Here is a 9,268-nt window from a genome sequence, read left to right as displayed (position 1 = left end):
ATGCATCGTTTCGAGTACCATGCTTATGTCACGTTACAAGTCTCAAGTCTCTTTAACGCGTGTTCCGATTACCAAAGCATGGTCATGTTATATTACGCAAAATGTGCCTGAAAAGTGACGCTAGAACAGTATGTCGCGTCTCAAGTCTCTTAAACGCGTTGTTCCGATTACCTAAGCATAGTTAGGTTATAATACGCAAAGCGTGGGTAAAAAGTGACGGTAGATTAGCATGGCACGTTTCAAGTCTCTTTAACGCGTCGTTTCGATTACCATTGTCGCCTCACAAGTTTCTCTAACGCGTCGTTCTGATTACCTAAGCATAGTTAGGTTATAATACGCAAAGCCTGCGTAAAAAGTGACGCTAGATTAGTATGGCTCGTTTCAAGTCTCTTTAACGCGTCGTTTCGATTACCATTATCGCGTCACAAGTTTCTCTATCGCGTCGTTCTGATTACATAAGCATGTTAGGTTATTTTACGCAAAGTGTGCGTGAAAAGTGATGCTAGTTAATGTATGTCGCGTCTCAAGTCTCTTTAACGCGTCGTTCCGATTAGCTAAGCATGGTTAGGTTATATTATGCAAAGTGTGCGTGAAAATTGGCTCTATGTCGCTACTCAAGTCACTGTAACGCATCGTTCCGATTTCCTAAGCATGGTTAAGTTATATTATGCAAAGTCTGTGTAAAACGAGATGCTAGATTAGTTTGGCGCGTCTCAAGTCTCTTTAACGCGTCATTTCGATTACCATGCTTATGTTGTGTCACAAGTCTCTCTAACGCGTCGTTGCGATTACCTAAGCATGTTTGATTTATATTACGCAAAGTGTGCGTAAAAATTGACGCTAGATTAGTATGTCGCGTCACAAGTCTATCTAACGCGTCGTTCCAATTACATAAGTATGGTTAGGTTATATTACGCAAAGTGTGCGTAAAAAGTGACGCTAGATTAGTATGTCGCGTCTTAAGTCTCTTCAATGCTTCGTTCCGATTACCTAAGCATGGTTAGGTTATATTACTTAAATTGTGCATGATAAGCGACAATAGATTTGTATGTCGTGTCTCAAGTCTCTTTAACGCGTCGTTTCGATTACAACTCTTATGTCGCGTCACAAGTCTCTCTAACGCGTCGTTCCGATTACCTAAGCATGGTTAGGTTATATTATGCAATGTGTGCGTGAACACTGTTGCTAGGTTGGTATGTCGAGTTTCAAGTCTCTTTAATGCGTTGTTCTGATTACCTAAACATGGTTAGGTTATATTACGCAAACTGTGCGTGAAAAGTGACGCTAGATTAGTATGTCGCGTCTCAAGTCTCTTTAACGCGTCGTTCCGATTCCCTAAGCATAGTGAGGATATATTATGCAAAGCGTGCGTAAAAAGTGACGCTAGATTAGTATGGCGCGTTTCAAGTTTCTTTAACGTGTCGCTTCGATTACCATGCTTACCAATTACCTGAGCATGGTTAGGTTACTTTACAAAAAGTGTACGTGAAATGTGACGCTAGATTAGTATGTCGCGTCTTAAGTCTATTTAACGCGTCGTTCTGATTATCAAAGCATGGTTAGGTTATATTATGCGAAGTGTGCGTGAAAAGTTACGCTAGATTAGTATGTTGCGTCTCAATTCTCTTTAATGTGTTGTTCCGATTACCTAAGCATGGTTAGGTTATATTATTCAAAGTGTGCGTGAAAAGTTACGCTAGATTAGTATGTCGCGTCTCAAGTCTCTTTATCGCCTCTTTCCGACTACCTAGGCATGGTTAGGTTATATTACGCAAAGTGTGCGTGAAAAGCGACGCTAGATTAGTATGTCCAGTCTCAAGTCTCTTTAACGCGTCGTTTCGATTACCTAAGCATGGTTAGGTTATATTACGCAAAGTGTGCTTAAAAAGTAACGCTAGATTAGTTTGTTTAGTCTCAAGTCTCTTTTACAAGTCGTTGCGAGTACCATACATATCTCGCGTCACAAGTCTCTTTAACGCGTGGTTCCAAATACCATACTTATCTCGCGTCACAAGTCTCTTTATCGCGTCGTTTCGATTACCTAAGCATGGTTAGGTTATATTATGCAAACAGTGCGTGAAAAGTAATGTTAAATTAGTATGTCTCGTCTCAAGTCTCTCTAACGCGTTGTCCAATTTCCTAACAATGGTTAGGTAATTTTACGCAAGCTGTGCGTGAAAAGTGACGCTAGATTAGTATGTCCAGTCTCTTTAACGCGTCGTTCAGATTACCTATGCATGGTTATGATATATTACGCAAAGTGAGGGTAAAAAGTGACGCTAGATTAGTTTTTTTCATCTCAAGTCTCTTTAACGCGTAGTTTCGATTACTATACTTATCTCGCGTCACAAGTCTCTTTAACGCGTCGTTCTGAGCATTGAAGATTTTTCGTACTTTCTCATTCCGGAAGGACTACTTTTTTTTCTTCCTCTCTTCAAGAGTTTCTCTTGGGCGCTTAGGTTCATCCTCACCTTCGGCGAACACAGGCTTCTTAGTCTTGGCCGGGAGCATTACCTAAGCATGGTTAGGTTATATAACGCAAAGAGTGCGTGAATAGTGACGCTATATTAGTATGTCGCGTCTCAAGTCTCTCTAACGCGTCGTTCCAATTACCTAAGCATGGTTATGTTATATTATGCAAAGCGTGCGTGAAAAGTGACACTAGATTAGTATGTCGCGTCTCAAGTCTCTTTAACGAGTCGTTTCGATTACCATTCTTATGTCGCGTCACAAGTCTCTCGAACGTGTCGTTCTGATTACCTAAGCATGGTTAGGTTATATTACGCAAAGTGTGCATAGAAAATGACAATAGATTAGTATGTAGCGTCTCAAGTCTATTTAACGCGTCGTTCCAATTACTTAAGCATGGTTAGATTATATTACGCATAGTTTGCGTCGAAAGTGACGCTAGATTAGTATGTCGCGTCTCAATTCTCTTTATCGCGTTATTCCGATTATCTTAGAATGGTTAGAGGTTATATTAGGCAAAGCGTGCGTGAAAAGTGACACTAGATTAGTATGTCGCGTCAAAAGTCTATTTAACGCGTTGTTCCTTATACCTAAGCGTGGTTAGGTTATATTACGCAAGGTGTGCGTGAAAAGTGACGCTAGATTAGTATGTCGCGTCTCAAGGCTCTTTAATGCGTCATTTCGATTACCTAAGTATAGTTAGGTTATAAAACGCAAAGTTTGCGTGGAAAGTGACGCTAGATTAGTATGTCGCGTGTCAAGGCTCTTTAACGCGTCGTTCTGATTACCTAAGCACGGTTAGGTTATAGTACGCGAAGTGTGCGTAAAACTGATCAATAGATTAGTATATTGAGTCTCAAGTCTCTTTAACGCGTCGTTCCTATTACGTAAGCATGATTAGGTTATATTACGAAAGGTGGGCGTGAAAAGTGACGCTAGATTAGCATGTCGCGTATAAAGGCTCTTTAATGCATCGTTCCGATTACCTAAGCATGATTAGGTTATACTACGCAAAGTTTGCGTGAAGAGTGACACTAGATTAGTATGTCGCTTCTCAAGTCTCCGTAACGCGTCGTTTCGATTACCTTGCTTATGTCGCGTCACTAGTCTCTCTAACGCGTCGTTCCGAATACCTAAGCATGGGTAGGTTATGGTACGCAAAGTGTTCGTAAAAAGGATCAATAGGTAATTATGTCGCGTCTCAAGTCTCTTTAACGCGTCGTTCCTATTACCTAAGAATGGTTAGGTTATATTACGCAAAATGTGCTTGAAAAGTTACGCTAGATTAGTATGTCAAGTCTCCAATCTCTTTCACGCGTCGTTCCGATTACCTAAGCATGGTTAGGTTATATTACGCAAAGTGTGCGTAAAAAGTGACACTAGATTAGTATGTTTCATATCAAGTCTCTTTAACGCGTCGTTTCGATCACCATACTTATCTCGCGTCACAAGTCTCTTTAACGCGTCGTTCCGATTACCTAAGCATGGTTAGGTTATTGGTGTGCGTGAAAAGTGAGGTTAGATTAGCATGTCGCGTCTCAATTCTCTCTAACGCGTCGTTCCAATTTCCTAAGCATGGTTAGGTTATAATACGTAAAGTGTGCGTGAAAAGTGACACTAGATTAGTATGTCACATCTCAAGTCTCTCTAACGCGTCGATCCCATTTCCTAAGCATTGTTATGTTATATTACGCAACGCATGCGTAAAAAGTGACGCTAGATATTGCACGTCTCAAGTCTCTTTAACGCGTTGTTTCGATTACCATGCTTATGTCGCGTCACAAGTCTCTCGAACACGTAGTTCCGATTACCTTAGCATGGTTAGGTTATATTACACAAAGTGTGCGTTGAAAATGACAATAGATTAGTATGTCGCATTTCAAGTCTATTTAACGCATCGTTCGAATTACTTTAGCATGGTTAGGTTATATTAGGCAGAGTGTACGTGAAAAATGACAATAGATTAGTATGTCGCGTCTTAAGTCTATCTAACGCGTTGTTCCGATTACCTTAGCATAGTTAGGTTATATTACGCAAACTCTGCGTGAAAATTGACGCTAGATTAGTATGTCGCATCTCAATTCTCTTTATCGCGTTGTTCACATTATCCAAGCATGGTTAGGGTATATTATGCAAAGCGTGCGTGAAAAGTGACATTAGATTACTATGTCGCGTCTAAAGTCTATTTAAGGCGTCGTTCCTATTACCTAAGAATGGTTAGGTTGTATTACGCAGTGTACGTGAAAAGTGACGCTAGATTAGCATGTCGCGTCTCAAGGTTCTTTAATGCGTCGTTCCGATTACCTAAGCATGGTTAGGTTGTAATACGGAAAGTTTGCGTGAAAAGTGACGCTAGATTAGTATGTCGCGTGTCAAGGCTCTTTAACACGTCGTTCCGATTACCTAAGCTTGGTTAGACTGTACGCAAAGTGTGCGTAAAAAGGATCAATATATTAGTATGTCGCGTCTCAAGTCTCTTTATCGCATTGTTCCTATTAAATAAGCATGGTTAGGTTATATTACGCAAAGTGTGCGTGAAAAGTGACGCTAGATTAGTATGTCCAGGCTTAAATCTCTTTAAAGCGTTGTTCTGATTACCTAAGCATGGTTAGGTTCTATTATGTGTGAAAAAAGTGACGCTAGATTAGTATGTTCCGTCTCCAGTCTCTTTAATGCGTCGTTTCGCTTACCATACATATCTCGCGTCACAAGTCTCTTTAACGCGTCGTTCCGATTACCTAAGCACAGTTAGGTTATATTACGCAATGTGTGAGTGAAAAGTAACGTTTGTTTAGTACGTCGCGTCTCAAGTCTCTCTAACGCGTCGTACCGATTTCCTAAGCATGACTAGGTTATATTACACAAAGTGTGTGTGAACAGTGACACTAGATTAGTATGTCGCGTCTCAAGTCTCCATACGCGTCGTTCCGATTTCCTAAGCATGGTTATGTTATATTACGCAAAGTGTGCGTAAAAAGTGACGCTAGATTAATATTGCGCGTCTCAAGTCTCTTGAACGCGTCGCTTCGATTATCATGCTTATGTCGCGTCACAAGTCTCTCTAACGCGTCGTTGCAATTTCCTAAGCATGGTTAGGTTATATTACGCAAAGTGTGCGTGAAAAGTGACACTAGATTAGTATGTCCAGTCTCAAGTCTCTTTAACGCGTCGTTCCGATTACCTAAGCATGGTTAGGTTATACTACGCAAAGTGCGCTTAAAAAGTGACGCTAGATTAGTTTGTTTCGTCTCAAGTCTCTTTTACAAGTCGTTGCGAGTACCATACTTATCTCGCGTCACAAGTCTCTTTAACGCGTCGTTCCGATTACCATACTTATCTCGCGTCACAAGTCTCTTTATCGCGTCGTTTCGATTACCTAAGCATGGTTAGGTTATAGTACGCAAACAGTGCGTGAAAAGTAACGTTAAATTAGTTTGTCTCGTCTCAAGTCTCTCTAACGCGTTGTCCAATTTCCTAACAGTGGTTAGGTTATTTTACGCAAAGCGTGCGTGAAAAGTGACGCTAGATTAGTATCTTGCGTCTCAAGTCTCTTTAACGCGTCGTTTTGATTACCATTGTTATTAACCCGTCGTTCCGATGACCTAAGCATAGTTAGATTATATTACGCATAGTGTGCGTGAAACGTTACGCTAGATTAATATGTCGCTACTCAAGTCTCTATGATGCGTCGTTCTGATTACCTAAGCATGCGCAATAAGTGACGCTAGATTAGTATGGCGCGTTTCAAGTCTCTTTAACGCATCGTTTCGATTGCTGTGCTTATGTCGCGTCACAAGTATCTCTAACGCGTCGTTCTGATTACCTAAGCATGATTAGATTATATATTATGCAAAGTGTGCGTGAAAAGTGACAATGTATTAGTATGTAGCATCTCAAGTCTTTTTAACGCGTCGTTCCGATTACCTAGGCATGGTTAGGTTATGTTACGCAAAGTGTGCGTGAAAAGTGACGCTAGATTAGTATGACGTGTCTCAAGTCTCTTTAATGCGTATTCCGATTACCTTAGCATGGTTAGGTTATATTATGTGAAGTGTGCGTGAAAAGGGACGTTAGATTAGTATGTCGCATCTCAAGTCCTTTAACGCGTCTTTCCGATTATGTAAGCATGGTTAGGTTATACTACGCAAAGTGTGCGTGAAAAGTGATGCTAGATTAATGTGTCGCTACTCAAGTCTCTTTAATGCGTCGTTCCGATTTCCTAAGCATGGTTAGGTTATAGTACGCAAAGTTTGCGTGAAAAGTGACGCCATATTAGTATGTCACCTCTGAAGTCTGTTTAACGCGTCGTTCCGATTATCTAAGCATGGTTAGGTTATTTACGAAAAGTGTGCGTGAAAAATGTTGGTACATTTGTATGTCGTGTCTCAAGTCTCTTTAACGCATTGTACCGATTAACTAAGGATGGTTAGGTTATTTCACGAAAAGTGTGCGTGAAAAGTAACAAACATTAGTATGTCGCGTCTCAAGTCTATTTAACTCTTTATTCCGATTACCTAAGCATGGTTAGGTTATATTACGCAAAGAGTGCATGGAAAGCGACGCTAGATTAGTATGTCGCATCTCAATTCTCTTTAACGCGTTGTACCAATTACCTGAGCATGGTTAGGTTACTTTACGAAAGTGTACGTGAAATGTGACGCTAGATTAGTATGTCGCGTCTTAAGTCTATTTAACGCGTCGTTCTGATTATCAAAGCATGGTTAGGTTATATTATGCGAAGTGTGCGTGAAAAGTTACGCTAGATTAGTATGTTGCGTCTCAATTCTCTTTAACGTGTTGTTCCGATTACCTAAGCATGGTTAGGTTATATTACTCAAAGTGTGCGTGAAAAGTTATGCTAGATTAGTATGTCGCGTCTCAAGTCTCTTTATCGCCTCTTTCCGACTACCTAGGCATGGTTAGGTTATATTACGCAAAGTGTGCGTGAAAAGCGACACTAGATTAGTATGTCCAGTCTCAAGTCTCTTTAACGCGTCGTTCCGATTACCTAAGCATGGTTAGGTTATATTACGCAAAGTGTGCTTAAAAAGTGACGCTAGATTAGTTTGTTTCGTCTCAAGTCTCTTTTACAAGTCGTTGTGAGTACCATACTTATCTCGCGTCACAAGTCTCTTTAACGCGTCGTTCCAATTACCATACTTATCTCGCATCACAAGTCTCTTTATCGCGTCGTTCCGATTACCTAAGATCTCTAACGCGTCGTTCTGATTACCTAAGCATGATTAGATTATATATTACGCAAAGTGTGCGTGAAAAAGTGACAATGTTAGTATGTAGCATCTCAAGTCTTTTTAACGCGTCGTTCCGATTACCTAGGCATGGTTAGGTTATTTTACGCAAAATGTGCGTGAAAAGTGACGCTAGATTAGTATGACGCGTCTCAAGTCTCTTTAATGCGTATTCCGATTACCTTAGCATGGTTAGGTTATATTACGTGAAGTGTGCGTGAAAAGGGACGCTAGATTAGTATGTCGCATCTCAAGTCCTTTAACGCGTCTTTCCGATTATGTAAGCATGGTTAGGTTATACTACGCAAAGTGTGCGTGAAAAGTGATGCTAGATTAATGTGTCGCTACTCAAGTCTCTTTAATGCGTCGTTCCGATTTCCTAAGCATGGTTAGGTTATAGTATGCAAAGTTTGCGTGAAAAGTGACGCCATATTAGTATGTCGCCTCTGAAGTCTCTTTAACGCGTCGTTCTGATTATCTAAGCATGGTTAGGTTATTTACGAAAAGTGTGCGTGAAAAATGATGGTACATTTGTATGTCGTGTCTCAAGTCTCTTTAACGCATTGTACCGATTAACTAAGGATGGTTAGGTTACTTCACGAAAAGTGTGCGTGAAAAGTAACAAACATTAGTATGTCGCATCTCAAGTCTATTTAACGCTTTATTCCGATTACCTAAGCATGGTTAGGTTATATTACGCAAAGAGTGCATGGAAAGCGACGCTAGATTAGTATGTCGCATCTCAATTCTCTTTAACGCGTTGTACCAATTACCTGAGCATGGTTAGGTTACTTTACAGCAAGTGTACGTGAAATGTGACGCTAGATTAGTATGTCGCGTCTTAAGTCTATTTAACGCGTCGTTCTGATTATCAAAGCATGGTTAGGTTATATTATGCGAAGTGTTCGTGAAAAGTTACGCTAGATTAATATGTTGCGTCTCAATTCTCTTTAACGTGTTGTTCCGATTACCTAAGCATGGTTAGGTTATATTATTCAAAGTTTGCGTGAAAAGTTACGCTAGATTAGTATGTCGCGTCTCAAGTCTCTTTATCGCCTCTTTCCGACTACCTAGGCATGGTTAGGTTATATTACGCAAAGTGTGCGTGAAAAGCGACGCTAGATTAGTATGTCCAGTCTCAAGTCTCTTTAACGCGTCGTTCCGATTACCTAAGCATGGTTAGGTTATATTACGCAAAGTGTGCTTAAAAAGTGACGCTAGATTAGTTTGTTTCGTCTCAAGTCTCTTTTACAAGTCGTTGCGAGTACCATACTTATCTCGCGTCACAAGTCTCTTTAACGCGTCGTTCCGATTACCATACTTATCTCGCGTCACAAGTCTCTTTATCGCGTCGTTCGATTACCTAAGCATAGTTAGGTTATATTACGCAAACAATGCGTGAAAAGTAACGTTAAATTAGTATGTCTCGTCTCAAGTCTCTCTAACGCGTTGTCCAATATCCTAACAATGGTTAGGTTATTTTACGCAAAGTGTGCGTGAAAAGTGACGCTAGATTAGTACGTCCAGCCTCTTTAACGCATCGTTCCGAT

The sequence above is a fragment of the Mercurialis annua genome, linkage group LG3 (genome assembly GCF_937616625.2).
Source record: "Mercurialis annua linkage group LG3, ddMerAnnu1.2, whole genome shotgun sequence".
In the NCBI taxonomy this organism is placed as follows: domain Eukaryota; kingdom Viridiplantae; phylum Streptophyta; class Magnoliopsida; order Malpighiales; family Euphorbiaceae; genus Mercurialis; species Mercurialis annua.
This window is presented reverse-complemented; position numbering follows the sequence as displayed.